The sequence below is a fragment of the Aotus nancymaae genome, unplaced genomic scaffold (genome assembly GCF_030222135.1).
Source record: "Aotus nancymaae isolate 86718 unplaced genomic scaffold, 86718_ANA_hifiasm-v0.15.2.pri h1tg000004l, whole genome shotgun sequence".
Lineage (NCBI taxonomy): Eukaryota > Metazoa > Chordata > Mammalia > Primates > Aotidae > Aotus > Aotus nancymaae.
This window is the reverse complement of record NW_026988415.1, coordinates 69,777,123-69,794,817: the sequence shown is the minus strand read 5'-3', so window position 1 is coordinate 69,794,817 and position 17,695 is coordinate 69,777,123. Positions and strand designations below refer to the sequence as shown.

The 17,695-nt window shown below is 38.3% G+C and overlaps 1 protein-coding gene and 1 pseudogene across 3 annotated transcripts in view; both read left to right on the top strand.

The window, feature by feature from the left end:
• The window catches only part of CHIC1 (cysteine rich hydrophobic domain 1), a 160,589-nt gene that overhangs the window by 90,826 nt on the left and 52,068 nt on the right, over positions 1-17,695 (top strand). The gene's annotated exons all lie outside the window — the stretch shown is intronic.
• Positions 12,064-13,255, top strand: LOC105732930 (COP9 signalosome complex subunit 7b-like; annotated as a pseudogene).

Sequence of the window (17,695 nt, the reverse complement as noted above, 5' to 3'; positions counted from 1 at the left end):
TGATGATGAAATCTCTAAGTACTTGCTTGTTAGCAAAAGATTTTATTTTTCCTTTGCTTGTGAAGCTTAGTTTGGCTGGATATGAAATTCTAGGTTGAAAGTTCTTTTCTTTAAGGATGTTGAATATTGGCCCCCACTCTTTTCTGACTTGTAGGGTTTCTGCTGAGAGATCGGCTGCAAGTCTGATAGGCTTCCCTCTGTGGGTAAACTGACCTTTCTCTCTGGCTGCTCTTAGTATTTTCTCCTTCATTTCAATCCTAATGAATCTGATGATTATGTGCCTTGGAGTTGGTCTTCCTGAGGAATATCTTTGTGGTGTTCTCTGTATTACCTGGAGTTGAATATTGTCCTGCCTTACTAGGTTGGGAAAGTTTTCCTGAATAATATCCTGAAGAGTATTTTCCAACTTGGATTCATTCTCTTCGTCACATTCAGGTACACCTATCAAACGTAGATTAGGTCTTTTCACATAGTCCCATATTTCTTGGAGACTTTGCTCATTCCTTTTTATCCTTTTTTTCTCTAATCTTGACTTCTCGTTTTATTTCATTAAGTTGGTCTTCGATCTCTGATATCCTTTCTTCTGCTTGATCAATTCGACTGTTAAAACTTGTGCATACTTCACGAAGTTCTCATATTGTGTTTTTCAGCTCCATTAATTCACTTATATTCCTCTCTAAATTGTCTATTCTCGTTAGGATTTCGTCAAACCTTTTTTCAAAGTTCTTACTTTCTTTGCATTGGGTTAGAACAAGTTCTTTTAATTCACAGAAGTTTCTTATCATCCACCTTCTGAAGCCTACTCCTGTTAATGGAACACACTCGTTCTTCCTCAGGCCTTGTTCCGTTGCTGATGAGGAACTGTGATCCCCTGTAGAGGGAGAGGCATTCTGATTTTGGGTATTCTCAGCCTTTTTATACTGGTTTCTTCCCATCATTGTAAATTTATCCACCTCTCATCTTTGTGATTACTGACTTTCAAATAGGTCTCTGAGTGGACATCCAACTTGTTGATTCCCAGCACTGAAATCTGAACAATCCACTGCGCCGGCCAAAACAGCGGTGTTAAGATTGATGGTGCTTTTCTGCCCGGGAATCTCCGGTGTAGCTCCCTTCTTGAGTCCGTCCTTCAATCAGCTGAATAGGCGACTCTGTCTTCCCGGAGCTCCAAACAACATCGGCCAAAAGGGGACCCAGTCCCGCTCACTCTGCACCAAGAACTGCCGTGCCGAGGCACCGGCAAAACCGCTGCGCTGGCCACAAGAGTCGCACTGGTGACCCGTGGGGCTCCTCCGCTGGGAATCTCCTGGTCCGTGAGCAAGTGTGGCATCCTCTCGTTCTCTGCACTTTCACTGAGAGCTACAATCCCGAGCTGCTAGTGATCAGCCATCTTCGACAAAGTATTTTTTCTAGTATAATTACCCCTTTTTATTTTTGTTTACTATTTGCATGGACTCTCTTTTTCCATTCTTCACTTTCAGTCTAGTGTGTGTCTCATGAGCAGCATATAATAGGGTGTTGTTTGTTGATGCATTCAGCCATTTTATTTTTCTATTAGAGGATTTAATTCATTGACATTTAAATTAATTAATTAGAACCTACAAAGAGACTTAGACTCCCACACAATAATAGTGGGAGACTTTAACACCACATTGTCAATATTAGACAGATCAAAAAGACAGAAAATTAACAAGGATATCCAGGATTTGAACTGAGACATGAAACAAGTAAACTTAATAAACATTTACAGAACTCTCCACCCCAAATCCACAAAACATACATTCTTCTCAGTATCACATCACACCTATTCTAAAAGTGACCACATAATTGGAAGTAAATCACTCCTCAGCAATTACATAGCATTTCATAGGTTTAAATGAAATATTGGTTGGCTGCTTGTTTGTTATTTTCCTCCCTTTTTCCTTCCTGTCTCCATTGTTAAGCACATTTATTGGCATAAAAGAGGTTTTTAATACCCACTTTTAGACTGCATTCTAGCCTGGGCAATAGAGCAAGATTTCCATTCTCTCTCCCTTTTTCTCCTCTTCTTTCTTTCTCTCTTTCATTCTTTCTCTTTCTTTTTTCTTTTCTTTCTTTTTCTTCCTTTCTGTCCTTTTTCTCTAAAAAAAAATTAATTATTGATAGGTAAGGACTTGTTATTGCCATTTTTCAAAGTATTTCCTGACTGGTTTGTAGTTTTTTTCTTTCTTTCTTCCCACTTTGCTGTCCTCCTTTTCATTTGTGGGGTTTTTTTTTTTTGGCAGTGATATGCTTTAATTTTTTTTCTTATCTTTTGTTTGTCTGCTATAGGTTTTATTCTTTGGAGGTTACCATGAGGTATTTTTTTTCTTTTTATGTTATGTATGCATTAACAAATTACTGTAGCTATGGTTGTTCGTAATACTTTGTCTTTTAACTTTTATCATAGAGATAAAAGTGATTTTAACCACAATTGCACTGTTATGTTATTCTTAACTTGACTTTGCTTGCCTTTACTGTCAGTTTTATACTTTTATATGTTATGTTGCTAGTAAGCATTGTTTTATTTCAACTTGAAGAACCTCATTTAGCATTGCTTGCTAGGCCAATTTACTGGTGATGAACTTATGCCCCCTCCCCCACATTTGTGTGGAAATGTCTTTATCTCCTTCATTTCTAAAGGACAGCTTTACTAGGTATAGTATTCTTTTTTTTTCCTAGAAAGAAAAAGAAAGAGAAGAAGAAAGAATGAGAAAGAAAGAAAAAAAGCATGAAAGAGAGAAAGAGGAAGAGAAAAAGGGAGAGAGAACAGGAATCTTGCTCTATTGCCCAGGCTAGAATGCAGTCTAAAAATGGGTATTAAAAACCTCTTTTATGCCAATAATTATGCTTAACAATGGAGACAGGAAGGAATAAGGGAGGAAAATAACAAACAAGCAGCCAACCAATATTTCATTTAAACCTGTGAAATGCTATGCAATTGCTGAGGAGTGATTTACTTCCAATTATGTGGTCACTTTTAGAATTGGTGTGATGTGATACTGAGAAGAATGTATGTTTTGTGGATTTGGGGTGGAGAGTTCTGTAAATGTTTATTAAGTTTACTTGTTCCAGGTCTGAGTTTAAGTCCTGGATATCCTTGTTAATTTTCTATCTCATTGATCTGTCTAATATTGACAATGTGGTGTTAAAGTCTCCCACTATTATTGTGTGGGAGTCTAAATCTCTGTAAGTCATTAAGAAGTTGCCTTATGTATCTGGGTGCTCCTGTATTGGGTGCATATATATTTAGGATCGTTAGCTCTTCTTGTTGCATTGATCCTTTTACCATTATATAATGTCCTTCTTTGTCTCTTTTGATCTTTGTTGGTTTAAAGTCTATTTTATCAGAGACGAGAATTGCAACTCCTGCTTTTTTTTTTTTTTTTTTTTTTTGGCTCTCCATTTGGTTGGTAAATCTTCCTCCATCCCTTTGTTTTGAGTCTTTGTGTATCCTTGCATGTGAGATGGGTCTGGATGCAGCATACTGATGGGTTTTGGTTTTTTATCCAATTTGCCTGTCTGTGTCTTTTGACTGGGGCATTTAGTCCATTTAAATTTAGGATTAATATTGATATACGTGAGTTTAATACTGCCGTTTAATGCTAGTTGGCTATTTTGCCTATTAATTGATATAGATTCTTTTTTTTTTCCTAAAGAAAGAAAAAAAGGAATGAAAAAAAGATGTAGATTCTTCATTATGGTGATGCTCTTTACCTTTTGGTATGTTTTTGGAATGGCTGATACTGGTTGTTCCTTTCTATGTGTAGTGCTTCTTTCAGAAGCTCTTGTAAAGCAGGCTTGGTGGTGATGAAATCTCTGACTACTTGCTTGTTCACAAAAAATTTTATTTTTCCTTCACTTATGAAGCTTAGTTTGGCTGGATATGAAATTCTGGGTTGAAAATTCTTTTCTTTAAGGATGTTGAATATTGGCCCCCACTCTCCTCTGGCTTGTAGGGTTTCTGCTGAGAGATCTGCTGTGAGTCTGATAGGCTTCCCTTTGTGGGTAACCTGACCTTTCTCTCTGGCTGCCCTTAGTATTTTCTCCTTCATTTCCACCCTGGTGAATCTAACGATTATGTGCTTTGGGGTTGCTCTTCTTGAGGAATATCTTTGTGGTGTTCTCTGTATTACCTGGAGTTGAGTATTGTCCTGTCTTGCTAGCTTGGGAAAGTTTTCCTGGATAATATCCTGAAGAATATTTTCCTGCTTGGAGCTATTCTCTTCATCACATTCCGGTGCACCTATCAAACGTAGATTAGGTCTTTTCACATAGTCCCATATTTCTTGGAGACTTATGCTCATTCCTTTTTATCCTTTTTTCTCTAATCTTGTCTTCTCATTTTATTTCATTGAGTTGGTCTTTGACCTCTGATATCCTTTCTTCTGCTTGATCAATTCGACTGTTAAAACTTGTGCATTCTTCGTGAAGTTCTCATATTGTGTCTTTCAGCTCCATTAATTCACTTATATTCCTCTCTAAATTGTCTATTCTTATTAGCATTTCGTCAAACCTTTTTTCAAGGTTCTTAGTTTCTTTGCATTGGGTTAGAACATATTCCTTTAGCTCACAGAAGTTTCTTATTATCCACCTTCTGAAGCTGATTCTGTCAATTCATTACACTCATTCTCCATCAGGCCTTGTTCTCTTGCTGATGAGGATCTGCAATCCTCTGTAGGAGGAGAGGCATTCTGATTTCGGGTGTTTTCAGCCTTTTTGCGCTGGTTTCTTCCCATCTTTGTGGATTTATCCACCTGTCATCTTTTTAATTGCTGACTTTCAGATTGGGTCTCTGAGTGGACGTCCAGCTTGTTGGTGATGAAGTTTTTTCTGTTTCTTAGTTTTCCTTTGGTGGATGCCCCTCCTCCACAGAGCTGGACCTTCCCAGGTTCAGCTGTGCTTGCTGTGAACCTCTCAATCCTCAGCTTTTCCAATTGCTGTTTTTTTGTTGGGGTGGGACCAGCTGAGCCTGATTACCTGGCTCCCTGTCTCAGAGCCTTTTTTTTTTTTTTCAGTTGAACAGTCGATTCTCTCCCAGGTGTTCCTGTCACCTGTTGAAAGGGCACCAGAATCTGTGTAATTTCCCTTGCAGCGACCCACTGCTCCAGCTGAAACAGTGGCATTGAGATTCGTGGTGCTTTTTTACCTGGGAATCTCCTGGTCTGGCTCCCTGTTTCAGTCCCCTTTTCAATCAGCTGAATGGGTGACTCTGCCTTCCCGGAGCTCCAAATGCCAACCAAAAGGGTACCCAGTCCCGTATACTCCGCACTGAGAACCGCCGTGCCAGAGCCCCGGCAAAACAGCCACGCCAGCCAAAAGAGTCGTGCTGGCGACCCATGGGGCTCCTCTGCTGGGAATCTCCTGGTCTGTGGGCAACAATTCATCTGGCAGTGTGGCGTCCACTCACTCTCTGTGCTTTCTCTGGGAGCTGCAGTCCTGAGCTGCTGCTAATCGGCCATCTTGGATCTCTCTCCTAAGTGTTGTATTCTTGATTGGCAGCTTTTTCCTTCAGCACTTTGAATATATGATCTCACTCTCTTGTGGCTTGCAAGGTTTCTGCTGAGAAATCTGCTGGTTTTCTTAGTGGGGTGATGGTGAATGAACGACTCTCTTGGATGTGTTCCCTTAAATGAGTTATTTTCCTCTTAATGTTTTCAAAATTGTCTCTGTTTTTGACTTTTGACAATTTTATTAAAATGCGTCTCAGTGAAGACCTCTTGGTGCTCAACATTTTAGGAGTTTTTTAAACTTCATACATCTGGATGTCCATTTTCTTTTCCAGATTTGGGACGTTTTCCATCATTATTTATTTAAATAAGCTTTCTGTTCTTTCTATCTCTATTACTTCTTTGACTCCCAGAATGTTTATATTGGTTCACTTGCTTTTGTCCAATAAGTCTCATTGGCTTTCTTCACTCTTTCTCATCTTTTTTCTTTTTCTTCCTGTAACTGGATAATTTCAAATGATCTGTATTTGAGGATGCTGATATTGTCTTCAACTTGATCTATTCAGCCATTGTTGGTCTTTATTGAATTTTTCTTTTCAGTCATTGTGATTTTCAGCTCCAGGACTTCTGGGTTTTAAAAAATAGATTTTCTGTTGCTTTTTTGAAGTTTTCATTTTGTTCATGTATTGTTTTCCCAATACTGTTTAATTATCTGTGTTCTCTTCTTAATGAGTATCCTTAAGATGATTATTTTCAATTTTTGTTAAGCTCTTTGTGGATTCTCTATTCAAGGTTTTCATTGGAACTTTATTTTATTCTTTTTGTGGTATCATATTTCATTGATTCTTTATTTTCCTTTTGGCCACACATTGCTGTCTTTGCAGTTGAAGGAACACTCACCTCCTCTGGTCTTTAGTCTTTGGCTTCAGGAGAGATAGACCTTTACCAGTGAGCCTAGGTAGAGATTACAAAGGTTTCTCAGACCTTTTCTGTGAATGTGCCCACCCTGCTTCTCTTGTTCTGTTCTAGGAGACAAATGTTAGGATTGTGTGCCTTTACTCTCCTGTCAAGCCAGGTATGGTGATGAGCCTCCTGTTTCTTTTCCCTATGGCAATGCCCAGGGATGAGCAAGATTGAATGCCTTCTCTCAAACCAAAAGAGTCAAGCCAGCTATTAAAGATATGTACCTGCTATTGAAATTCATGTACTGTCTGTGGGAGGTCAGACAGGCTGCGCTCAGGGAAGTATGGGCATCATCCACTGATTGTAAAGGTTCATTAAGTGCTCACAGCTCATGGTGGCTAGTTGTGGGGGGTTACTCAGGCAAGTCATTCTTCAGATTTCTTAGGTGGGCCTTTTGGTGGCGTCTCTAAGCAGGTTAACAGGATCTATAGCCACTCTTTTGAACTGCACACTGGTTGCTGTGCTCTCCCTCCCCTTCTTTTTGCTTCTTGCTGTCCCCAAGCAATTTAACCCTACAGATCTCCTCAGTATTCAAGGTGCAGAAAGATAGAAGTGGGCCTCCTCAGCCATATCCTGCAATGCTGAGGAAACCAAGTGCTCACTTAATTCTAACTTTTCTCCATGGCAAAAATTGCAGGTTGAGGAGGGGGGCTTTTTGGCATCAAGCTGTGCCATTTCTGTGGTGGAGAAATGACATGGGTAAATTGAAACGTTAGTTTTTACCCTCTTTAATGTGTCCACTTTCAGGCTTTTTGCTGTATTACAGTGCTAAAATCTTAGACTCTGGCTCCCACAAAGGTATTCTCACCTATGGGTGGTTGCCAAAACCAGTATATCTCTAGGGGGATGAAAGCTGGAATCTCTTGTTCTGCTATCTTGGTGATGTTACTCTTTAATTTTTCAAATGTTTGTTTTGTATCAGTGTAAATGATCATGTGGTGGTTTTCATTAATTCTGTTAATGTATATCACACTGACTTTCATATGATGAATCATTCTTGCATTGCAGGAATACATCATACTGAGTCATGGTTTATAATCCTTTTGTTATGCTATTGGCTTTTGATTTGCTAGTATTTTGTTGTGAATTTTGCATCAGTATTGATAAGGGATGTAAGACGAATAGCTTTGTTAAATGGGTAATGTCCTCAGAGAATCAGTTAGGAAGTGTTCTTTCAATTTTTGGAAGAATTTGAGAAGGATTAGTGTTAATTCTTCTTTAAATATTAGGAATAATTCACCAATGAAGTCATATTGTCTAGGTCTTTCATTTGGGGGAGGTTTTTATTTCTGATTAAATCATCTTACTAGTTATTGTTCTATTTAGATTTTCTATTTATTCCTGATGAAACCTTAGTAGCTTTTGTGTTTCTAATAATTTAATCATTTTATTTAGGCTAACCAATTTGCATATAGTTATTTACCATATTCTCTTATAATCATTTTTATTTTTATAAAATCAGTAGTAAAGCCTCCACATTTATTTCTGATTTTATTGAGTCTTCTCTTTTTTCTTCATCAGTCTAGCTAAAGGTTTGTCAATTTTGTTTATCTTTTTCAATAACTAACTTTTGGGTTATTTTGGAGAATATTTCATGTACCATTGAAAATAATGTATATTCTGCTGTTGGATGGGGTGCTGTGTATATGTCTCTTAGGTCCTGTTGACTCATCATGTTATCCAAGTCTTCTCATTTTTCTCTATTGTTGTTAACTTCATTATTGAAAGTGTTGTATGGAAGGCTGAAGCTAGTATCCCATCAATTTTGTCAATGTTTGCTTCATATGGTTAGAGCTGTGATGTTTGGTATACATCTTTTTACACTTTTTGCATATTCTTAGCTACTACATTTACCATTTTTTAATATGTTGTTCTTTGTCACTTGTAAGATATTTACTTAAGGCCTATTTGGTCTGACATTAGTGTATTTATTTTTGCTTTGTTTTTGGTTACTATTAGCATGTAATATTTTTCCATCATTTTACTTTCAGTTTATTTGTGTATTTAATTCAAAGTGAGTCTTTATAGACAGCATTTCTTTATGTGTTTTATTTTTTAAAATGAGGTGTTACTGTATTGTCCCAGCTGGAGTACGGTGGCTATTCACAGGAATGATCACAGTGTACTATAGCCTAATACTGCTCGCCTCAAGCAATCTTCCTCCTTTAGACTCTTGAGAGGCTGGAACTACAGGTACACACTGCTGCACCCAACTGAGAACGCTTTTTATTCACTCTCCCAATCTCTGACATTTTAGTAGAGAATTTAATCAATGTAGGTACAAAACAATTATGGTAAGTAAAAACTTATTTTGCCATTTATTTGTTTTCTGCATGGCTTATAACTGTTTTGTCCCTTATTGTTTTCCCTTACTACCATTTTCTGGGGTTTGTTGTTGTTGTTGTTGTTTTGTAATGACATATTTTGACTTCTTTCTAATTGTCTTTTGTGTTTATTTTATAGATATTGTCTCTGTGGTTACCATGGAGGTTACATATGACATCAAAAAGTTAAAAGAGTCCACTTTAAATTAATAACAACTGAGCATAAATTTGATACAGAATCTGTATTTCTGTACATATCTGTTCCTCTGACACTGTTATTGAAGTCACAAATTACATTGTATACATTATATACACACTACTGTAGACTTACAGTTATTTTATGTGTTTATTATTTGTTTTATGGCAATAAAAAATGCAGTATATTACAAATTTATAATAATGATATTTATATATATATGCATTCATTTATCTTTACTACAGATTTTTATATTGTCCTCTGGCATTGAGTTACTTTCTAGCATTCTTTAGCATTTTTTTGTAGGGTATATCTAATGGTAATGTACTTCCTCAGCTTTTGTTTATCTTAATATGTCTTAACTTTTCCTTTACTTTTAAAGGAAAGTTTTGCTACATATGGAGTTTTATGTTAACAGGTGTTTTTATTGGAATACTGTAAATATATCTTCACTGCCTTCTTTCCTCCAAGGTTTCCTCTGAGAAATCAGCAAAAATCTCACTGAGGATCCCTTGTATCTGACGAGCTACTTCTTTTGCTGATTTTAAGAATTTTTGAGGTGTCTTTTTCTTTTGATAGTTTGAGTGTGTCTTAGTCTCTCTGGGTTTATTATGCTTGGGCATCATTGAGCTTAGATTTGTAAATATATGTCGTTCACTAATTTGGGAAAGTTTTAGCCATAATTTCTTCAGGTTTCTACTCCTGTATCCTAAGTCTCTTCTTAGAAGCTCATAATACACATATTTGTCCATTTAATGGTATCTCACAAGTTCTGTAGTCACTGCTCATTTTTCTTCATTTTCTTTCTTCTCTTTAGATTCAGTAACTTCAGTTGTCCTAACTTCTACTTTATTGATTCTTCTGCCTGCTCAGCTCTGCTCTTCAGCTCCCTTTATTGAATTTGTATTTCAGTTATTGTATTTTTCAGCTCCAGAATTAGATTTGGTTTCTTTTTACATCATCTATCTCTTTTTTTAAATTACAGTTCTGTTTATCATTTTCTTGATTTTCTTTATTCCTGTATTTATGTTTTTCTTTAGTTCTTTAACAATATTTATGAAAGCTCTTTTAAAGTCTTTGTCACATAAGTCCAGTGTCTGGGCTTTCTTATAAATGTTTTCTGCCAGTTTATTTGTTCCTAGGAGCGGGCTATGCCTTCTTGTTTCTTTTATTTTTGTTTGTTTGTTTGTCCTGTTATTTCGATGTTGTTGTTGAACATTGGGAATTTGTAAAAACAAGCACATCTGCCAGTATCTGCAGACTGGCTCTGTTCGGGGCAGTCCTTAACAGATTACCTGAGCTTGATCTTAGTGTAGGAATCTTCTCAGGTATTTTCTGAATATGCATCTTACCTGGGCCTGTGTGTAGCTTTCTCAATTCCTCATATACATGACTGTGTTTCAGTGTCTTAATTTCACAAATAGTCTCATCTTTGGAAACTTAGCTGGTCTATTTTTATGTATTCACCTCTAATCTCTTGCCCTAGCCTTCTATATATCTGTTACCTCCCTACATGTTTAGGAGGAGTGTCTTCTGCTTTCCCCACCTGAAATCCAAGGTAGGTGAAACAGAGATCAATCCTTCAGGTCATCTTCAGACAGGTTAGAACATTGGAAATAATGTCTGCTCTTCTTTCTCTGGCTCAAGAGAGAATTGAGACCTGAGTTCCTACCTCATTCAGACCAAGATTCCTACCACATATGGTGGGGTTAGGCAGGGAGAGAGCAAGGAGAAATGCCACAAAACCTTTCTCCCAATTTTGAAGATGTCTTTTTAGAAAATTATTTTAGGTTCAGGGGTACATGTGCAGGTTCATCATATAGGTTAATGTATGTCACAGAGACGTGTAGTACAGATCATTTCATCACCCAGGTAATCAGCAGAGTACCTAAGTATTTTTTTGGTTCCCTCCTCCTACTCTCCATCCCCAAGTAGGCCTCTGTGTCTGTTGAGTCCCTCTGTATGTTCCTGTGTTCTTGTTGTTTGGCTCCCACTTATAAGTGAGAATATACAGTATTGGGTTTTGTATTACCATGTTAGTTTGCTTAGGATAATGGCCTCCTCCAGCTTCATCCATGTTACTGCAAAGGACATGATCTTATTTTTTATGGCTACATAGTATTCTATGGAGTATATGTACCACGTTTTCTCTATCCAGTTTACTGTTGATGTGCATTTAGGTTGATTCCATATCCTTGCTACTGTCTGCAGTACTGCAGTGAGCATACGCGTGCATGTATCTTTATGGTAGAACAATTTATGCTTTTTCGGGTATATACTCAGACATGGGATTGCTGGGACAAAAAATAATTCTGTTTTAAGCTCTGTGAGGAATTACCACACCACTTTCTACAGTGGTTTTCTATACTTTCTACATTCCTACCAACAGTAAGTATTTCCTTTACTCTGCAGCCTGAACAGCATCTCTTATTTTTTTTACTTTTTAATAATAGCTATTCTGACTGACATGAGATAGTCTCTCACTGTGGTTTTGATTTTCATTTCTCTAATGATTCGTGATGTTGATTTTTTATATGTTGCTTAGCCACATGTATGTCTTCTTTTGAAAAATATTCATGTCCTTTGCCCACTTTTTATTGGGGTAGTTTGTTTTTTCTTGTAAATTTAAGTTTCTTCTAGATTATAGATATTAAAACTTTGTTGAATGCATAGTTTGGAAATTATTTTTTCCCATTTTGTAGATCGTTTACTCTGTTGATAGTTTCTTTGGCTGTGCGGTAGCATTTTAGTTTAATTAGATCCAATTTCTCAATTTTTGCTTTTGTTGCAGTTGCTTTTGGAGTATTCATCATTAAGTCTTTTCCAGGTCCTATATCCAGAAGATTATTTCCTAGATTATCTTCCAGGGTTTTTATAGTTTTGGGTTTTACATTTAAATCTTTAATTCACTGAGTTAATATTTGTATATGGTGTAGGAAGGGGGTCTAGCTTCAGTCTTCTGCATATAACTAGCCATTATCCCAGCGCCATTGCTTGCTTTTGTCAGCTTTGTCAAAGAGCAGGTGTTTATAGCTGTACATCATTATTTCTGGGCTCTCTATTATGTTCCATTGGTCTATGTCTGTTTTTGTAATAGTACCATGTTGTTTTGTTTACTGTAGCCCTATAATGTAGTTTGAAGTTGGGTAACCTGATGCCTCTGGCTTTGCTCTGTTTGCTTAGGATTGACTTGGCTATTTGTGTTCCTTTTTGTTTTCACATAAATGTTTAAAAAAAATTTTCTGGGACTCTGGGCTGATCATGGACACTTGACAACCTGTGGGCAAGTGCCAGGAGGCCGAGCCAGTGACTCAGAGGACCGAGAGGTGGTGCAGATAGAGTTCAAGGCCAGAGAATGGCAGGGGAACAGAAATCCTCAAGTAACTTCCTGGAGCAGTTTATTTTACTAGCCAAAGGTACCAGTGGCTCAGCCCTCACTGCTCTCATAAGCCAGGTCTTAGAGGCCCCTGGAGTGTATGTCTTTGAAGAACTTCTGGAGCTGGCCAATGTGCAGGAGCTGCAGAAGGAGCTAATGCTGCTTATTTGCAGTTGTTGAGCCTGTTTGCCTTTGGGACATACCCAGATTACATAGCCAACAAGGAGAGCCTGCCAGAACTGAGCACAGCTCAGCAGAACAAGCTGAAGCATCTTACCATCGTGAGCTTGGCATCAAGAATGAAGTGTATCCCCTACTCTGTGTTGCTGAAAGACCTGGAGATACAGAATCTCTGGGAACTAGAAGACCTCATCATTGAGGCTGTCTACACTAACATCATCCAGGGCAAGCTGGACCAGTGAAACCAGCTGCTGGAAGTGGATTTCTGCATTGGCCATGACATCCAAAAGAAGGATATCAATAATATTGTCAAGACCCTGCATGAATGGTGTGATGGCTATGAAGCAGTTCTGCTGGGCATCGAGCAGCAAGTTCTGATCGCCAACCAGTACAAAGAGAACCACAACCGAACTCATCAGCAGGTAGAAGCAGAGGTAACCAACATCAAGAAGACACTCAAAGCCACCACATCCTCTTTGGCTCAGGAGATGGAGCGGCAGCTGACTGAACAGGAGTGTTCCCCCTCATGCTGAGCAGAGGCAGCCCACCAAGAAGATGTCCAAAGTGAAAGGTCTGGTCTCCAGCTGCCACTAGGGCCGGCTGGGGCAGCTGGCACTCACCAGGCCTGGATCAGGTGGGGAAGGGACACCAAGGGCCCATTTCCTCCCCTCTCTACCTGCAGTGAGTTCCAGACCTACCCATCCCCTCACCAGCACCTTCCCACCCTCTTGGTACTGTTCCAGAAAAATTGTTATTCACCCTCACCCACTCCCTCCTCCCCCAGTTGTTCCTTCAGACTCAGGGGCTCCGCCAGTGCCATCCCAACAGGGTCAGACACTGCCCAGCTTCCCTCCAGGAGGTTCTTGTCTCTGTGTAAGGACTTGTCTCCCTCCCAGTTTTTCTTTTGCTCCATTTCGTTTTGTCAGGCTGGTTACAAGCAGGAGGCAGCTTTAACCAGCCCCTAGTGATGACTGTGAAGGAGGCCCCTCCCCTTGTGAGGAGGGGGCATTCCTCTCCAGCCCCTCATACCACAGTCCCCATGATGGTGTAGTGATCTCTAGCCAGGCATTAAGATGCTCTGCTTTCCCTCTTCTGCCTCATCCCTTGTTGGAAGCTCCAGTTCAGGCCATCGAGGGACGTGATGCTGGGCTATGTTTACTAAACCCACGGGTTTTCAGCCTCTTAAGCCTAGCTTCGATCCCCAATTAGTTGGGAGTGCTGGGTTGACTAACCTCTATATCTGAGCACAGAGGGTGCTGTGGGTCTGCTGGGTGGCAGAAGTGGTTCCTTCCGGCTTGGTGTTCTCTCCTGGCCACTCTTCCTGCTGCCTCTGACTACTCAACCTTGTATTTGATGAGTAGACCCCAGCTGCCCACTGGGGCTGCCGGCTAATGCTTGCTCTCCTGAGATCTTTAACTCCTCCTGGCTCCACCTGGGTAGGGATGGTGGCACCGAAGCCCCTCTGTCTGCTGAAGGACCTGTTGCTCCTTCCCTGTGTCTTTCCAACCCTCCTTGGTGATGACCCAGAGCCCTCTGATGATGGCATTCTCCTGGCAAGAGGACAGGACTTAACTAGACTTCTGAACTTGAATAGTTTCAAGTTATGTTTTAATTTTTTTTGCACAGGTTCTGATTCTAATACATTTCAACATGCTTTTGTTTAAAAAAAATCTTTTTTCTAGTTCTGTGAAGAATGTCATTGGTAGTTTGATAAGAATAGCATTGAATCTGTAAATTGTTTTAGACATTGTGGCCATTTTAATGATACCTGTTTTTCCTATCCATGAGCATGGAATGTTGGTCTATGTTTTTGTGTCTATGTGTTGGTCTCTGTTTTGAGCCCTGTTTTGTAACTCTCATTGTAGAGGTCTTTCACCACCCTAATTAGCTGTATGCCTAGTTATTTTATTCTTTTTGTGGTGATTATGAATTGGACTACATTTCTGATTTGGTTCTTAGCTTAAATATTCGTGTATAGGAATGCTGATTTTCGTGGGTTGATTTTGTATCATGAAACTTTGCTGAAGTCGTTTCTCAGCTTAAGGAGATTTGGGGCAGAGAATATGGGGTTTTCTAGATGTAGAATCATGTCATCTGCAAACTGATAGTTGGACTCCTCTCTTTTTTATTTGGATGCCCTTATTTTCCTTTTTTTGCTTGATTGTCCTGGGCAGAATTTCCAATACTATGTTTAATAGGAGTGGTGAGAAAAGGCATCCTTGTCTTGTGCCAGTTTTCAAGGGGAATGCTTCCAGCTTCCATCCATTATTTGGTATGATGTTGGCTGGGGGTTTGTCCTAGATATGTCTTATTATTTTAAAGTATATGGTCTAGTTTATTGGAGGTTTTTAACATGATAGGAAAAACATGAAAGCCTTTTCTGCATCTCTTGATATAATCATGTGGTTTTGGTCTTTAGTTGTGTTTATGTGATGAATCACATTTATTTATTTTCATATGTTGAACCAAGCTTGCATCTCAGGGATAAATCTGACTTGATCATGATAGATTAGCCTTTTGCTGTGCTGGATTCAGTTTGCTAGTATTTTGTTGAGGATTTTTACATCGATGTTCATCAAGGATATTGGCCTGAAGCTTTCTTTTTCTGTTGTGTCTCTGCCAGCTGATTCAGTTTTGGAACTTGTTATTAGTCCATTCAGGGATTCATTTTCTTCCTTCTTCAGTCTGAAGAGGATGTATGTGTGTAGGAATTTGTCCATTTCTTCCAAATTTTCTTGTTTGTATGTATGAAGGTGTTTATAATACTCTCTGATGGGATTCTTTTTGTATTTATGTGTCATTTCTACTATCCCTTTTGTTATTTCTAATTGTGTTTATTTTGATCTTCTGTTTTTTTCTAACAAGCAGTCTATCTATCTCACTAGTTTTTTCAAAGAAGACACTCCTGGATTTGTTAATCTTTTGTATGTGTCTAGATTTTCCTTCAATTCAGCTCTGATTTTGGTTATTTCTTGTCTTCTGCTAGCTATGGGGTTAGTTTGCTCTTGCTTCTGTAGTTCTTTTACTTGTGGTTTAGGTTGTTAATTTGAGATGTTTCTAACTTTTTAATGTGGACATTTAGTGCTATAAATTTCTCCTTTTTTTTTTTTTTTTTTTTTTTGAGACAGAGTCTTACTCTGTCACCAAGCTGAAGTGCAGTGGTGCAATCTTGGCTCACTGCAACCATCGACTCCCTGGTTCAAGCAATTATCCTGCCTCAGACTCCCAAATAGCTGGGATTACTGGCACATGCCACCACGCCCAGGTAATTTTTATATTTTTAGTAGACACAGGGTTTCACCACATTGGCCAGGATGGTCTCAATCTCCAGACCTCGTGATCCACCTGCCTCAGCCTCCCAAAATGCTGGGATTACAGGCATAAGCCACCACACCTGGCCTAAATTTCCCTTTTAATACTACCTTAGCTGTGTCCCAGAGATTTTGGTACATTATTATCATGTTCTCATTAGTGTCAAAAAATGTCTTGATTTCTTCCTGAATTTCATTGTTTACCTAGAAGTCATTCAGGAGCAGGTTGTTTCATTTCCCTCTAACTGTATGGTTTTAAGTGATTTTCTCAGTATTGATTTCTGTTTTTATTGTGCTGTGGTCTGAGATTGTGGTTGGTGTGATTTTTTTTTTAATTTGCTGAGGATTGTTTTGTCTGATTGTATGGTCAGTTTTAGAATATATGCCATGTGGCAATGAGAAGAATGTATGTCCTGTTGTTTTGGAGTGAAGAGTTCTGTAGATATTGATTAGGTCCATTTGGTCATGTTGAGTTTGGTCCCTTTATATCTTTGTTAATTTTCTGCCTTGATCTAACTGAAACTTTGTACCCTTTGACCAATATCTCACCATTCACCTTCCCCAAACCCCTTTTACTGGTAACCACAATTCAACTCTCTACTTTGAGGTCAATTTTTTAGATTGTACATATAAGTGAGATCACACAGTATCTATCTGTGCCTGGCTTAAATCACTTAACATAATTTGTTTCAGGCTGTGTTGTCAAAAATGATAGAATTTTCCTTTCTTAGTGCTATATAGAATTCCATCTTGTATATGTGCCACATTTTCTTTATTCATTAGTTCATTGACAGCAACACTTAGGTTGCTCTCTATCTTGGCTACTGTGAATAATGCTGCAGTGAACATGGAAGTGCAGATACCCATTTGACATATTGATTTCAAATTTTTGGATGTATATTCAGAAGTAGGATTGCTGGATCATATGGGAATTCTATTTTTAGTTTTTGAGGAACAACTATACTGTTTTCCATAACAGCTGTATTAATTTACATTTCTGTCAACAGTGTCAAAGAATTCCCTTTATTCTACATCCTCACCAACACTTATTATCTTTTATTTTTCATAGTAGCCATTCTAATAGGGGTGAGGTAATACCTCATTATGGTTTTCATTTAAATTGCCCTGATGATTAGTGATGTTGAGCACCTTTTCATATACCTGTTGTCTATCTGTGTCTTCTTTTGAGAAGTATCTATTGAGATCCTCCACTTATTTTTGGTAATTGGATTATTTTCTTGCAGTTTGACTTTCTTATGGTTTGGATATTAGCCTCATCAGATGTATGCTTTGCAAATATTTTCTCCCAATCCATGGAATTGTCTCTTCACTCTGTTAATTATTTTCTTTGCTCTGCAGAGGCTTATTAGTTGATGCAGTCCTGTTCATTTATTTCTGCTTTTGTTGCCTGTGCTTTTGACAAGAAATTACTACCCAGATCAGTGTCATGGAGTTTTTACCCTGTCTTCTTCTAGTAGTTTTATATTTTCAGGTCTTACATTTAAGTCTTTAATCCATTTTGAGCTGATTTTTATGTGTGGTATGGGTCTAATTTCATTCATCTGCATGTGAATATTCAGTTGTTCCAATATCATTTTTTGAAGACACTGTCCTTTATTATGTCTTCTTAGCAACTTTGTAAAACCAATTGACCATGGTTTGACCATGAATAAACACAAGTTTATTTCTGGGCACTCTATCCTGTTCTGTTGTCTAATGTGTCTGTATTTATGCTGTTACCATGCAGTTTGGATTTCAGTAGTTTTGTAATATATTTTGAAATTAGGTAGTATGAGGCCTCCAGCTTTGTTCTTTTTTCTCAAGACTGTTTTGGCTATTTGGAATTTTTTTGTGGTTCCAAATGAACTTTAGGAAAT